The sequence below is a fragment of the Amblyraja radiata genome, chromosome 20, assembly GCF_010909765.2.
Source record: "Amblyraja radiata isolate CabotCenter1 chromosome 20, sAmbRad1.1.pri, whole genome shotgun sequence".
NCBI classification, from domain to species: Eukaryota; Metazoa; Chordata; class Chondrichthyes; order Rajiformes; family Rajidae; genus Amblyraja; species Amblyraja radiata.
In genome coordinates this window covers 27,147,733-27,164,484 of record NC_045975.1, presented here as the reverse complement: position 1 = coordinate 27,164,484, position 16,752 = coordinate 27,147,733, and the positions used below count along the sequence as shown (strand labels likewise).

General features: G+C 45.2%; 1 long non-coding RNA gene across 1 annotated transcript; it reads left to right on the top strand.

Moving 5' to 3' along the window:
- The first annotated feature begins 425 nt into the window (after nt 1–425).
- On the top strand, nt 426–16,326 carry LOC116984451. Its single transcript, XR_004415026.1, has 3 exons — nt 426–436; nt 14,769–14,770; nt 16,141–16,326. It is a non-coding gene; the product is annotated as an uncharacterized LOC116984451 (long non-coding RNA).
- Nucleotides 16,327–16,752: the final 426 nt, after the last annotated feature.

Sequence of the window (16,752 nt, the reverse complement as noted above, 5' to 3'; positions counted from 1 at the left end):
GTAGAAGCTGTTCCTCATCCTACTAGTACGAGACCTGAGGCTCCTGTACCGCCTCCCTGATGGGAGGAGGGCAAACAGTCCATGGTTAGGGTGGGAGGGGTCTTTGATGATCTTCCCGGCCCGTCTCAGACACCGTTTTTGGTGGAGGGCATCCATGGCAGGGAGCGGGGCACCGATGATGTACTGAGCGGTTTTCACCACCCGTTGTAGTGCCTTCCTGTCCGCTACGGTGTGACTGCTGTACCATACCGTGAAGCAGGTGGTCAGGATGCTTTCGATGGTACAGCGGTAAAAGTTGGTCAGGATTTGGGGGGGACAGGTGAGCTTTCTTGAGCATCCTCAGGAAGTAAAGGCGCTGCTGCGCCTTTTTGATCAGCTTGGAGGTGTTGAGGGACCAGGACAGATCCTCCGAGATGTGTACCCCGAGGAATTTGTAGTTGGAGACGCGCTCCACCTCAGTCCCGTTTATATGGATGGGGGTATGTCTGCCCCCTCTGATCTTCCTGAAGTCAACAATAATTTCCTTCGTCTTCTTGGAGTTGAGGTCGAGGTTATTGTTGGCACACCAGGTTGTCAGGTGCTGGACCTCCTCCCTGTAGGCTGACTCGTCATTGTCACTGATCAGTCCTACCACCGTGGTGTCGTCGGCAAATTTAATGATGGCGTTGGATCCATTCTTAGGGATGCAGTCATGGGTGAAGAGGGAGTAGAGGAGAGGGCTGAGCACACAGCCCTGTGGCACGCCGGTGTTCAGTGTTATAGTGGAGGAGGTGAGGTTGTTGACCCTAACAGACTGTGGTCTGTTGGTGAGGAAATCCAGTGTCCAATTGCAGAGGGAGGTGGAGATGCCAAGCCCGCTGAGTTTGGTGATCAAGCTAGCGGGGATGACAGTGTTAAAGGCAGAGCTGAAATCTCCCAACATCAGGAACATTGTGTGCATAATGATGTATTGTAATATTTATCTAGCTTTAATTTCAATCTAAATGAAGAAATTATTTGGTTCCTTAACTCTAAAAGGCATCTGTGATATTTCAAAAGGATTAATACTTTGCAGTAAGATGCTATTTTATTTTACTAAACATATCAACTGAGTTATTTTAGTGATAAATAGCGACATTATTGGAGCCCTGAGTCATACTTTGTTGATTTTCGTTTTCTCAGGTCAAGCATCATAATTATATCTTAAAGTGTTCCATCAGACCGCATTCTATCCTTATGATCACCACAATTCGACTCCAGGGTACCAAGGTTTGCAGATAAACCTGTCTAGACGTAGGGTGGAGTGTACATTTTGTGATCAAACATCTATATTCTATTTTTGTAGATAATTCCATGGGGCTAGCCTGCTGCCATCCTGCACATGGTGTAGATTGACTGGAGACACAAGATAATTAATGATTTAGATGAAGGGTTAAAAGTAATATTAGCAAATTTGCAGATGACACAAAGCTGGGTGGCAGTGTGAACTTTGAGGAGGATGCTATGAGGATGCAGGGTGACTTGGACAGGTTGGGTGAGTGGGCAGATGCATGGCACATGCAGTTTAATGTGGATAAATGTGAGGTTATCCCCTTTGGTGGCAAAAACAGGAAGGCAGATTATTATCTGAATGGTGTCAAGTTGGGAAAAGAGGAAGTACAACGAGATCTGGGGGTCCATGTTCATCAGTCACTGATAGTAAGCATGCAGGTACAGCAGGTAGTGAAGAAAGCAAATGGCATGTTGAGAGGAGTTGAGTATAGGAGCAAAGAGATCCTTCTGCAGTTGTACAGGGCCCTAGTGAAACCACACCTGGAGTATTGTGTGCAGTTTTAGATATTTGAGGAAGGACATTCTTGCTATTGAGGGAGTGCAGCGTAGGTTCACAAGGTTAATTCCCGTGATTGTGGGACTGTCATATGTTACAATACAATACAATACAATTCAATTTATTGTCATTTGGACCCCTTGAGGTCCAAACTAAATGCCGTTTCTGCAGCCATACATTACAAACAAATAGACCCAAGACACAACATAATTTACATAAACATCCATCACATTGCTGTGATGGAAGGTCAAAAAAAATTTCCTCTCCATTGCACTCCCCCCCCCCCCCCCCCGATGTCAGAGTCAAAGTCAAAGCCCCCGGCGGGCGATGGCGAATTGTCCCACGGCCATTAAAGCCACGCCGGGTGATGCAAGGTCGCACACCGGGTCTTGGTGTTAGAGCCCCCGGCGTGCGCTCGCAAAGTCCCGCAGCCATTCCAAGCCGCGCGGGGCGGTGATGTAGGCCCCGCTCCAGGAGCTCTTCAACCCCGCAACTCGGGCGGGAGAAGTCGCCGTTGCGGGAGCCCGGAAAGGCGGTCTCCCTCCAGGGACCCGCGGGCTCCCGGTGTCACTGTCCGCCAAACCCGCAGTTGCAGCCACCGAATCTCCGGGGGTCGGGCCGCAGCAGCGTCCACCACAGCTCAACCCGCTCTGGACTCGGCCAGCTCCGCGACGGTGAGGTGAGTAGTCGGCACCACAGCCCCCGGTCTTCCTGTTGGAGGCCGCTCCTCGTTGCAGCCCCAACGACAACGGAGACCCGACAAAGAAAAGGTCGGGTCTCCCGTGCAGGGAGAGATTTAAAAGTTACCCCCTCCCCCCCACACCACCCCACCCCCCCCACACACATACCCCAACAAAAATAACAAAAACTACATAAAAACATAAGACATAAAATAATAAAAACGCAGACGGACTGCAGAGGCCGCTGCTGACGAGAGTCGCGCCGCCTACCGCCTACTGTCATATGTTGATAGAATGGAGTGGCTGGGCTTGTATACTCTGGAATTTAGAAGGATGAGAGGGATTCTTATTGAAACATATAAGATTATTAAGGGTTTGGACATGCTGGAGGCAGGCAACATGTTCCCGATGTTGGGGTAGTCCAGAACCAGTGGATACAGTTTAAGAATAAAGGGTAAACCATTTAGAACAGAGATGAGGAAAAACATTTTCACACAGAGTGTTGTGAATCTGTGGAATTCTCTGCCTCAGAAGGCAGTGGAGGCCAATTCTCTGGATGTTTTCAAGAGAGAGTTCGGTTGAGCTCTTAAAGATAGCAGAGTCAGGGGATATGGGGAAAAGACAGGAATGGGGTACTGATTGTGGATGATCAGCCATGATCACAGTGAATGGCGGTGCTGGTTCGAAGGGCCGAATGGCCCTTTATTCCTCCTATGATTTTTTTGTCACCATTTTAATATGTCTAGTTCTTGGAAAGTTAGACAATTTTTTTTACATTATTTATCATGCATTGTCCATTCATATAGGTTTTTTAAAGCAGATCACATGATTTATGTCCTTCCGCACGTTTTGTGCAGAGGAGGTTAGGGGGGGCAATCATTCCAACTCCCCGTCCTATTCCCATGCTGACCATTCTGTTCTGGGCCTCCTCCATTGCCTGAGTGAAGCCACATGCAAACTGGAAGAACATCACCTTATATTCCGCTTGGGTAGCTTACAACCCAATGGTATGAACACTGACATCCAATTTCAGAGCACCTCAAATAACATCCACGCCTCCCCCCCCCCCTATGCCCCAGCACCTCCCCTTTCTTCCCCACACCCCCATTCTACCCCCTCCCTCACCCGAGCCCCACCTAGACGTGCCAATTTTCCCCTTCCCCCGCACCAATTTCTCCCCTCTCCCTCCACCTGCACTCATTTCTCTGACTTCACAATTTGCAACTCTTCAATCCTTTCTTTTTATCACTGACCTTTGTCCAACCTCCTTGCCTGTGTTCAACTATTACCTGCCATGCTTTGGCTTGTCCCCCCCCCCCCCCCCCACCCCCACAACTACAATAAGTCTGAAGAAGGGTCCTGACCTGAAAAGTCACATATCCACGTTCTCCAGGGATGCTGCCTGATCCACTGTTACTTCAGCACTTTGTCTGTTTTTTAGCTATTTCGCTATTAAAAAATACCTTGTTTGTTAAAAATCCCTGTAGGAAAAATAATGTCTGAAATTCTAACCTATCACCTTTTTTCCCATTTACACAACTGACTTTTAATATGCAATGTTCTAAAATGAAAGCTTTCTTATGAAAGCAACTATCATGTTGTAGAAACCTACCTACATTTTGAAGAGTAGGGTATTACCACTCTATTGTTAGTCAGCATCACTGAAATATATCAGTTTGGCATTCCCACCTGATCAAGGATATACTTTGACAGGATACTTTTACAAATCTTATATGATTCACTAGGGAAGTATCTTATTAAACGTAAGTATATTGATTTGTATTTGTACAGTACATCGCCCAGTACCTCAGTGCATTCAATATGTTGAATACATTTAGATTATTCAGCCAACAAGTGGCCTGAAGCTGGAAACTAAGCAAGCTGCTAGGCCATGTATCAGTCTCAAATCTAATTAACAGTGCTCCAAAAAGCAACAAGATGTTGCTTTTACATCCTGTGGTTGGGGTGTGTTGGTTGTTACTGGTGAATGGGAGGAAGGAGTGATAGACTGGGAATAAAGGTTCAATTAGTTGATTGAAAAACCAAAAAGAAAATAAATGTGGGAATCTGATATAAAAATAGAAAATGCTAGCAATTCTCAGTAGCTTAACAGACATTTAAACTACAAGAGAGCTGGGTTATGTTTGGGTGCAGAGCAGGAAAGTGGAATTGAGGCCAATGTTGGATCAATGTGATTTATTCAGCGACAAAGCATGCTTGAAAAGCCAAATACACTACTCTTGCTCCAGTTTCTTATATCAGGCAGCATCTGCAGGGAGAGAAACAGGGTTACAGTTTCAGGTTGAAGGCCTTACATCAGAACTAGCAAGGTTATTGACTTGAAATGCCAAGTCTGTTTCCCTCTCCATAGACACCGCTGGACTTTCTGCATTTTGCCAGCATTGTAAATTTTACTTTCAAATTGATTCCAGGGTTAAAGGGGGCTGTCCGATGAGAAGAGAGTGAGCAGCATTAAAACAAAAATAATTTTTTTTAATTATCAAAAGGTTTGTGAGGAATGTTTTCCTATGGTTGATGAGCAAGATAGTGGAATTTGGTATCATAAGCTCTGGGTAAGAGACTGAGACGTAAACTGCCTTCACACAATGGCATGTGAATCTAGGGAATTCTCTATCCCAAGGTCTGTGGGGGCTCAGTTAATTAGATTAGGCAAGTCATCATGCTTAACAGAAATGTTAGTTAATTAGTTAAATGGTGATTGTGAAAAGTTGATGCACACCAGTCACTAAAACCAAACATGCACATGCACTGAGAAGTGACATAGTGGTCTTCATTGCAAGAGGAGTGAGGAAGGTGACACAAAGTTTTTTTTAGCAATATTGATCTCCGAATAAAAGAAAATATTTACTTAACATTGAAGGTTCATCAGAATAATTCTTGAAATGTCAGTACAGGTGCACAACCTTTTATCCGAAGATCCAAATAACGAAAACCTCCGAATAGCGGCCATTTTTTCGGTCCTTGAAGAAAGGTCCTTGAAAACGTTCACCGAGGGCGGCCCGCAGAGGTGACAGCGGAACCTCCGGTCGGTCCTCGAAGAAAGGGGAACTAAATCCCCATTCATAAAAGAGAAGGTGAGGGTATATTGCGCGGGAGGGTTAATAATTGACAATATGCTGCTGCCTGCCCGCTGAGTTAAAAAGTTCCCACGGTAGACTCACGATACACAGTGTTTCGTGAGTCTTGCGTGGGAACTTTTTAACTCAGCGGGGCAGGCAGCAGCAGATTGTCGCTCGCTTCAGTTTCACCCCACCTACACCCCTCTGCTTCCCGGCCATGTGTGTGACCCCTTCCCTCCCCTCTCCAGCTCCCCGCCCATTGCACCGGCGCGGGGGCTTTGCACTGTCTTCACGTCGGCGATTGCAGCAGGACCGTGCCAGTCACCGGAGACGTCAGGACCAATTGGACACCGACCCCCAGGCCCACTGCAAGCACGGAGATCCCAGAGACCCACAGCCAGCAGCAACTCCAGCCCAGCCCCGCTCCAACTCCAGAGGAACACGTAGGGGCAGAAGCTGATGGTGTGCAAGGTACGTCTTGTTCTTGGGGTGGCGGATGAGGGGGCGCAGCTCGGGCTGTGAGCAAACTGCCACTTGTCGCCGTAGCGGCCCATTGGGGAGCGGATTCCTCTGGAGTTGGAGGGGGAGGGGGGTATTGTGCTGTTTGATCGCCCCCTGCTATCCCAGGGACAGGGAGACACAGCGGCTTTTTAGACTGGTGGGCAATCACTTCCAAAGTTCTGCCCACACAGTCAGTACACCTCTCCTACAGTATTCATATAAGGAGGGATTGGGTTGACGGCCAGTACTTGATTGAATTCAGAAAAATGAGAGAGCGGATATTCACATTAAAACGTGCAAAACTTGACAGGGGGCTCAACAAGCAGGGAAATTGGTTCCTCTGCCTTGGAGGATAAGATGATGCATTTGATAGATGGATCATGGTCACAGGATACAGAGTAAGACATAAGGACTGAGATGAGGAGAAAGTGAAATTGAAAGTGAAAGTGAATATGATGCATGAGTAGGAAGTGGAGTTCCCACTTCCCCATCATCTCCCACATGCACCTGTCACACAGTTTACCAGCATTCTGTTGGAGAGCAACTTGGAGCAGATCAATTGAGCTCTGTAAGGCTGTGACGACAGTCTCAATATTTAAAAGGACAGATATGTTTGAAATTGAATCTGCGTTATCCAGTTAGGAACTGCCCAAACCTTTTTGACTTTCATGAATAATGTCTCCTGCAGAGTTGACAGCCCAACATTGAAAAGTCATCTCCACAACTCATCAACCCACCTGTGCATGGATCGGACTTGGCCATTGTCTTGGTCTTTTTTAATTTTGTTCTTATTGATGGGTCCTGATAGCGCATCCATGGACAACAGGACAGAGCTCAGTGATAATTGAGTTTTCTAATGCAGATTCTCTGCACCTGTTCTGACTACCACTGTTTGTTCTCGCTCACACGTGAACTGTGAATCAGTGGGTGAAATCCAAATAATTTGCACTCACCAAGTCTGTGTATCTCCATTGATACATGTGAATGTGAGTCCTACCACAGCACACCCACCAAGGCAATAAAGCTCTCTGAGGTTTTATTTCCCATCATCTCCTTCGGTTGCTTGTGCACATGTGAAGTTGCTGGTGGACAAAGGAGATATAAATTAGCATTGGCAGGATTTGAATGTTGTAACCATATTATAAATCTTTCACACTGCTAAATTCAAGTTGTTGCTGCTTTGTTGAATGTCATATGGATAAGTGACATTTAATTCTCTCTCCAGGTAGGCAGGATGTCCAGTCTCTCTGGAAACACAAAAATGCTTCTGACCTCTTCTGCTTCCTTCTTTGACGTCATTAGCTGTGAAGCCCTCCCCTGCCGCTATCCCTCTTCTCAGAATCTATGATTTTGTTTTACAATGGAGGAAAGGTCAGACTTGTGAATACCTATAGCAGCATGTGTTCACCTGGAATCCATCATTAATCAGATTTGGTGATCTTGACCCTCAGGGTGGAGCAGCAAATCTCTTGAGGATCTCATTGAGCTGTTGAAATAGATGCTTAAATCATCTAAAAACAGAAATAGTCCTTACATAGTAAAGCAAAGATTTATTTGCACTCCCGCTCCAGTACACTTCATTACATGTTCACAAAGTGCACTCCGGCATCTTGCCAAACAAATTAACACACTTCAGCCCATTAGCCCCAGCATGCTCATTAACCTGGCCTAGTCCTTTCAAACTTACTTTCATAATGTAAACAATTGTGAGATTGTTCAGTGTGTATTATTTACATAAAATATTTCTAGTCTTCCTCTTTCTACTTCCTATCGAGTCCACGTCACAAGATTTGAAATTGTTCAGCCAGAGCTGAACACACTTCTCGGCATCTGCATACAATGGCGTCTTGCACCTCTTGTGCTTCTTGTGCATAATGGTGTAAAGATTGGTGGAAACATAGAAAGAAAAAAAAAATAGGTGCAGGAGTAGGCCATTCGGCCCTTGAGCCTGCACCGCCATTCAATATGATCATGGCTGATCATCCAACTCCAACATCCAACAGGGCCACGACCTGAACGCTCTTTCCTTGACCCCTCTTTCCACACAGTATTAGTCTTAAAATTATGTTTCTAGATTATATTATTTCATTGTTCTAGTGAAAATAGCCCTTTACTATTTTCTTCTACTTTTTCCATAATTTAGAACACTTTTTATGACCCTTCTTAACCTTTGAAACTGCAGTTAATACAGTGCTGTTTTTTCCAAGTATTTTGTCCAAGTGTCAATGTGACTCATCCCCTATGTGATCTTAGTCTGTTTATATCCTGTGTGATGCCTAGAACTGCATACAACTGGTCGAACTGTGTCTTACACACATTCCTGCTTTTATATTCAATGTTTTGACTTGCGAAACAACAAATTCTGTTTACATATTAATGGTTTTTCCACTCGTAATATTTTAAAGATTTCCTTCTGTGTTTACAGCGATCTGTTTCTTTCCGATTTGTTTAGAATTTTAGCCTTTAGTTTATAATTCAATTTATTACCTTTTTTACAAATTGAACTACTTCACAAAATCCACAATCTCTTGTCCATGTACTCCAGAAGTCTATTGCATTATCCCTTGAGATTTATTGCATCTTCCAGGTGAAGTTCATAATAAAAAAATTAATTGAATAACTTATATTGTTGCTCTTTTGGACTTCTAGAAGGGATTTTAAAAGCCAGTTAGGAGCATTGAAATCCAGAGAATAGGTTAAGATTTTTTAAGCAAAGAATAAAGGGCCTGTCCCACCAGCATGCGATTGCATGCGTCTAGTGCGACCAAACAGAAGCGGAGTTTGCGCTGAGTTCGCGCTAAGTTCGCGGTAAGTACGCGCTAAGTACGCAGTGAGAACGCGCAAAGTTCGCGCGTGACGTAATTTACGTCAAACTCACCAATCAGCTGGGCAGGAGGCGGGCCGACTGAATTTGGACGTCGCACGGCGTCGGGCGGTGACATCATCGTGCAACGGAACGCCGTCGGTGACGTCATCGCGCAACGCCACCGCTAGGCGTACGCCGTCAAGACGCTGTGTACGACATCAAGACGCTGCGTACGGCGTCGAGACGCTGCGTAGTCCGTCGAGACGTTGCGTACGGCCTCAATGCGGCTGCGGGCCGACAGGCCATTGACAGTTAGACAGTCACTTAAATAGGGAAGATAGAGAAGGACACAGATCTAATGCAGCCAAATGGGATTAATGTAGATGGGCAAAAAAGTTGGCACGGACCTGATGGGCCAAAAGGCCCATGTCTATGCTATGCAACTCCGACTCCATGACTCTACCTTTCACTTGGCAGTTTATTGAGAGCTTTCTGAAAATCCATATATAGTACACCCAAAGGTTCTCTTTCATCTACCTTTTTTAATCGCATATCAAGAAAACGTATAGATTTATCAAGCACAATTTCCTTTTCATAAGTGTGGATATTGCTTTATCATACAACAACCTTCTGAGTCCCATTAATCATGTTCTTATTAGTAGATTCCAGCATTTTCCTTACTGTTGATATAGAACTCATTGGCCTCTGGTGTCTTGTTTCCTTACTCTCTCAAAAAGTGGGGTTACACATGTCTGTCAGCTGTTGCACAGGGTTTCCACCGGGTGGCACCGTACAATGGCTGTCTCGCCAATAGTCTGTCTCATCCCTTTCTCTTTTTGTTGTTTTTTAGTCTGTAGTTAAATGTTGTTTTAGTGTATCTTTAGTTTTGTAATATGTGGGGGGTGGGGGAAACTTTTTAAATCTCTTTCCTCGACGGAGATGCGACTTTTTCCTTATCGTATCCCGTCTGCACTGCGGCCTAACATTGTGGAGCTGGCGGCCTCTTGCTGAGGATCGACCTCGAAAGCTCCAACCGCGGGAGCCTGCGGATTTTAACATCGTGGAGCTCGCGGCCCCTGGTGAGGGAGGGACCGGCTTCGGGAGCTCCAAGCTGCAAGAGCTTCGACCGGCCCGATCACGGGAGCTTTGATCGACCCGACGTGGGAGCTTCGTTCTCCGGCTGCGGGAGCTTTAAGCGCCCTGACTGCAGATGGTTCGATTACCCCGACCGCGGGAGAAAAATGAGGAAAAAGATAAGACCTTATTGCCTTCCATCACAGTGAGGAATGTGGAAGAGCCGCTGTGATGGATGTTTATGTTAAATTTATATGTCAAATTCCTCATATGATTTACAAACTTTTTTGTTTTGTTTTCATACTTAGCTAATAAAATCAATGACAACATATTCAATGCATTCTCACAGTAGGGATCTGCTCTGTGTGGGGCTTGTTGTGGTCGTCATTTGTGGGTGAAACTTGGCTTGGGCACGGCCGCAACAAACCTCCCTGTATTGCAGAAGATCCTGGGAGCACCACAGGCTCTCATCTCTCAGGCCAATTCGATCACTCAGTGCTCCCTCTCTGAGGCCTTCATATCCTTCCTAAAATGTGATGTTCAAAAAGTTACCACTGTATTCAAGTTCAAACTAATGTGCTTACTTCTGTATTCTGCATCGATATATATATTTTTAGTTTATAATAGAGATACAGCGCGGAAATAGGCCCTTCCGCCCACCAAGTCCACCCAACCAAATAGCTGGGGGGAGGGGTTGACAAATTGGGAGTATAAAGTAGGAGTTAAAGGGGAAGTGAGTACAGGAAAAGTTACAAAAGACTCCCAAAATAATGGGAAGGAAAGTTCGAGAAGGGATAAGAGAGTAAGGTCAGGGATAATAGTGTGAGAGGGGAGGTGAATACTGGTTAAAATGTAGTATATGAATGTGCGAAGTATAAGAAATAAAGTGGATGAGCTTGAGGCTCAGTTAGAGATTGGCAAGTATGATGTTGTGGGAATTACAGAAACATAGCTGCAAGAGAATCGGAGCTGGAATTGAATATTCAGGTATATACGTCCTATTGAAAAGACAGACAGGAGGGCAGAGGGGGTGGGGTAGCTCTGTTGATAAGGAATGAAATTCAGTCCCTTGCAAGGGGTGACATAGAATCAGGAGATGTGGAGTCAGTATGGATAGAACTGAGGAATTGTAAGAGTAAAAATACCCTAATGGGAGTTATCTACAGGCCCACAAACAGTAGCCTGGATATAGGGTGCATTGAATCAAGAGTTAAAATTGGCATGTAGCAAAGGTAATGCTACAGTGGTTGTGAGAGATTTCAACATGCAGGTAGACTGGGGAAATCAGGTTGGTACTGGACCGCAAGAAAGGGAATTTGAGGAGTGCCTCCGAGATGGATTCTTAGAGCAGCTTGTACAGGAGCCTACCAGGGAGAAGGCAATTCTGGATTTGGTGTTGTGTAATGAACCGGATTTGATAAGGGAACTCAAGGTAAAGGTGCCATTAAGAGGTAGTGACCATAATAAGATAAGTTTTAATTAACAATTTGAGAGGGAGAAGGGAAAATCGGAAGTGTCAGTATTACAGTTGAGCAAAGGGGACTATGGAGGCATGAGGGAGGAGCTGACCAAAGTTGACTGGAAAGAGATCCTAGCAGGGATGACAGTGGAACAACAATGGTGGTTTTTTCTGGGAATAATACAGAAGGTGCAGGATCAGTTCATTCCAAAGATGAAAAAAGATTCTAAGGGGACAAAGAGGCGACCGTGGCTGACAAGGGAAGTCAAAGACAGTATAAAAATAAAAGAGACCAATTGTAACATAGCAAAGATGAGCGGGAAGCCAGAGGATTGGGAAACTTTTAAAGAGCAACAGAAGATAACTAAAAAGGCAATACAGGGAGAAAAGATGAGGTACGAAGATAAGCTAGCCAAGAATATAAAGGAGGATAGTAAAAGCTTCTTTAGGTTTGTGAAAAGGAAAAATATAGTCAAGACAAATGTGGGTCCCTTGAAGACAGAAACAGGTGAAATTATTATGGGGAACAAGGAAATGGCAGACGGGTTCAACAGGTACTTTGGATCTGTCTTCACTAAGGAAGCCACAAACAATCTGCCAGATGTACTAGTGGCCAAAGGACCTAGGGTGATGGAGGAACTGAAGAAATTCATATTAGGCAGGAGATGGTGTTGGGTTACTGATGGGACTGAAGGCTGATAAATCCCCAGGGCCTGATGGTCTGCATCCCAGGGTACTTAAGGAGGTGGCTTTAGAAATCGTGGACGCATTGGTGATCATTTTCCAATGTTCTATAGATTCAGGATCAGTTCCTGTGGATTTGAGGGTAGCTATAATGTTATCCCACTTTTTAACAGAGAGAAAACAGGGAATTATAGACCAGTTAGCCTGACATCGGTGGTGGGGAAGATGCTGGAGTCAATTATAAAAGATGAAATAGCCGCACATTTGGATAGCAGTAATAGGATCGGTCCGAGTCAGCACGGATTTACGAAGGGAAAATCATGCTTGACTAACCTTCTGGAATTTTTTGAGGAGAGAACTAGGAAAATGGACAAGGGAGAGCCAGTGGATGTAGAGTATTTGGACTTTCAGAAAGCCTTTGATAAAGTCCCACATAGGAGATTCGTGGGCAAAATTAGAACACATGGTATTGAGGGTACAGTACTGACATGGAAAGAAAATTGGTTGGCAGACAGGAAACAAAGAGCAGGGATTAACGGGTCCCTTTCAGAATGTCAGGCAGTGACTAGTGGGGTACCGCAAGACTCGGTGCTGGGACCGCAGCTATTTACAATATACATGAATGATTTAGATGAAGGGATTAAAAGTAACATTAGCAAATTTGCAGATGACACAAAGCTGGGTGGCAGTGTGAACTATGAGGAGGATGCTATGAGGATGCAGGGTAACTTGGACAGGTTGGGTGAGTGGGCAGATGCATGGCAGATGCAGTGTAAAGTGGATAACTGTGAGGTGGTAGCAAGAACAGGAAGGCAAATTATTATCTGAATGGTGTCATGTTTGGGAAAGGGGAAGTACAACGAGATCTGGGTGTCATTGTACATCAGTCACTGAAAGTAGGCATGCAGGTACAGCAGGCAGTGAAGAAAGCTAATGGCATGTTGGCCTTCATAACAAGTGGAATTGAGTAGAGGGATCTTATTGAAACATATAAGATTATTAAGAGATTGGACAAGCTAGAGGCAGGTAACATGTTTCCGATGTTGAGTGCAGAATCAGGGGCCATAGTCAAGAATGGGGTAGGCCATTTAGAACAGAGATGGGGAAAATAATTTTCACCCAGAGAGTTGTGAATCTGTGGAATTCCTTCCCTCAGAAAGCAGTGGAGGCTGATTCTCTGGATGCTTTCAAGAAAGTTAGATAGAGCTCTTAAAGATAGTGATGTCAAATGATATGGGTTGAAGGCAGGAACGGGGTACTGATTGTGGATGATCAGACATGATCACAGTGAATTGCGATGCTGGCTCGAAGGGCCAAATGGCCTACTCCTGCACCTATTGCTATTGTTTATTAACACTATCCTACACACTAAGACCAATTCACAGTTACACCAAGCCAATTAATTTACAAACCTCTACAACTGTGGAATGTGGGAGGAAACCGAAGATCTCGGAGAAAACGCATGCGGTCACGGGGAGAACATACAAACTCCGTACAGACAGCACCCATAGATGAGATCGAACCCAGGTCTCGGGTGCTGCAAGCGCTGTAAGGCAGCAACTCTACCGCTGCGCCACTGTGCCGTTGTTTGACCTTTTGCCTTTTTGACCTGCCTTGCTTTTTTCACTGGTTTCTACAAATATCTATAATTATTCTCTAACCCCTTCAAAGTTGTGCCCTTCATATTTTGTATTGATTCTCTTCAATAATCCGTCTTTGTAACTTTAATTTTATTTGCTACATTCAACAGTCTACTGTGCATGGTCACTATTTCCTATATACTACACTCCAAAGTATCTGTGTCATCTGCAAAATCCAGTCTGTGCAACAAAATTTAAATATTTAATATTTCTCATGAAATATAATGGTTGTAGCAGCAATCCCTGGGACATACCATTCTCCAACAAGTAAAGCAAAAGTTTAACAACGATAATATTATTTGACTGGGGGAGTTATTAAGCCCCCAGGTACGAGGTAATTCAAGATTTCTCCCGAGTTTTCCCCTGATCCGAACTCGGAGAATGTCCGTAGCGGGTCCGTAGGAGTTCGTGGATGTCTCGTAGCGGCTCGTAATGCTAACGGTGGGTACTCGGGACATCTGGTAAACTCGTGACGTTTTTTCATCCCTGCAAAAAATGTCCATAAGTAAAAAAAAAGTGATGAAAAAAACTGTTACTTTTTACTCGTATAAGCCGCTACGAGATATCCACGAACTCCTACGGACCCGCTATGGACATTCTCGGAATTCGAATCAGGGGAAAACTCGGGAGAACTCATGAATTACCTCATACAGTGGGACAGGGGCTTTAGGGGTTGCTGAATAGTAAAATGCAATAATAAGGAAATGCTTTTATTTCTGGCGGCAACAGTTGTATATATAACACTGGAACTGAAACTTACAATGCGCGAGAACCATATAAAAAATAATTTTCAGTTCTGCTTTCGTGTGGAAAATTGCAGGAATAAACCTGCCTTGCCAGCCATACTGGAAAAAAAAACAGTCACCAAACTACCACTGGCTCTGTGGTAACTACACAAGCTCCTGCAGTTCGGTTGCAATTCATTATCTCAGCTCTTTCCCAATATATTCTGTAAATACTATCCGAAACCCATATTACCCAAATTGATCTCATAGCTCCATCTCATCAAATCTTATACAATACGGCACGGTGCACAGCGGTAGAGTTGCTGCCTGACAGCGCTTGCAGCGTCAGAGACCTGGGTTCGATCCCGACTATGGGTGCTGGCTGTACGGAGTTTGTATGTCCTCCCCGTGACCGTGTGGGTTTTCTCCGAGATCTTCAGTTTCCTCTCACACTCCAAAGAAATACAGGTTTGAAAGTTAATTGGCTTAGTCTTCTTCTTTTTGTGTCCATCTTGTTACAAATATTGACCTCGCTGCCATCGTCCGTCCTGAAAAGGACGTAAGTTTCCGGCGACAATCAGAGGAAGCCATCACTTATCCCAATAGATGATGGTGGTAGCAGAATTATCTCAGGATAATTCCAGTTTCCAGCCCTGCGACGTGGACGCTTCTGCTATGGGGCCATTATCTTAGTAAAAGTGTAAATTGTCCCTAGTGTGTGTAGGATAGTGTTAATGTGTGGGGATCATTGGTCAGCGCAGACTCGGTGGGACAATGGGCCTATTTCCGCTCTGTATCTCTAAACTAAAAAAATCTAAACTGAAGTATTCCAATCCAGTCATAGTTTTGACTCAAGCCAATTTACAGGCAAATCCTTTTTCCATTTTGCAGCATAATGGCTGTATCTCACCACTCAACCACAATACAGTGCCACGTTCTAACCCTATCCTAATTTACAGCTCTATCCCAAGGTTAAACACAGTTCTTCAGCAATTCTCCCTCACACCTCAATGCCATTCGTTCACAGCTCCATTGAGCTACCTTGATTTCTCCACTACCCTTACCGTCTCTGACCTCACCCACTCCAAATGTTCAGCACTTTGCTTATTTTAGCCATATCCCCACGTTCTCATCAAATCTGTAGACATGGAAGATGTCCTTGCAGAGGCTGAATGCCAGCTTTCAGACACCTCCACATACTTTGCTTTGAGACATGACCCCGCTTATGAACACCAGTCACTACCTTCCAGACAATTAAGGGCCTGTCCCACTTAGGAGACCTAAACAGCAATCTCTGGTGACCTTGCCCGCCACCCAAAAAAAAAAATCATGGTTGAGGTGACCTGCAACCTCCTACCACCTCCCACGCATATGTTGAAAACCTTCCTCGACTATGAAGAAAACCTCCTTCGACCTACAGCGACCTCCTTCGACTATGGTGAAAACTGGCTTCGACCATGCACGTTTTACTCGAGGATGGACTCTGCTAAATTGGTCCGCGATTGAACAACACCCCCTTCGACCTCAAACAACCAAACTGAAAACCAACATTAACCAGCGTCGACTGGTTACAGCTCAGATGATCACATGATAAAATGATGTCATGAATGCAATTTTTTTCTTACAATAAAAGCCTCCCAGGTTTTTTTTAAATCAGTCTGAACCATGCGAGCAGGGAACTTAGGTGGATGTTACAAAAAGTACATCTACTGCTGTCAGCAGCAGCCCCTTTGCTTCATCAGCCTTTCAAGAAAGGCAGAAGGGAAAACACAAGGGTGAAGAGGAAGCACAGGAAGAGGTGTCAGTGGGTGAAGCCCCTCTTGCAAAGAAGATTGAGGCTTGGACAGTATGATAACCTGATGAATGTGCTGCAAGACTTGGGAGACCGGAAGTGGCGGCGCTGCCCTGGCAGCAGCGGCTCACCTGTAGTCCGTTTGTTTTTGCTTTTTTTTGTGTTGTTTATTTCGTTTTGGCTAGTCCAGTTTTTGTTTTTTTAGTTTGTGTTTTTGGGGGGGGGGGGGGGTTGAAACGGGGCTTGCTGTCTCTCCCTGCAGGGGAATGCGACTTTTTTGTCGTATTCCCCTTCTCTGCCTCCGTCTGCGCTGAGGCCTAATGGCGGAGCTGGCGACCTCGAGGCTCAGGAGGCAGAGCCCGCCAGGACTCACCCTGGGCTCGCTCTCGTGAGGACGGCCCGGCTCGGGGCTGGAACAGGGCTTCCGTGAGGGGTTGTGACGCTCCCGGGGGGCGGCCTGGTCCGAGGAAGGAACGGTGCTCCCGTCGGAGTGGCCGAGCTCGG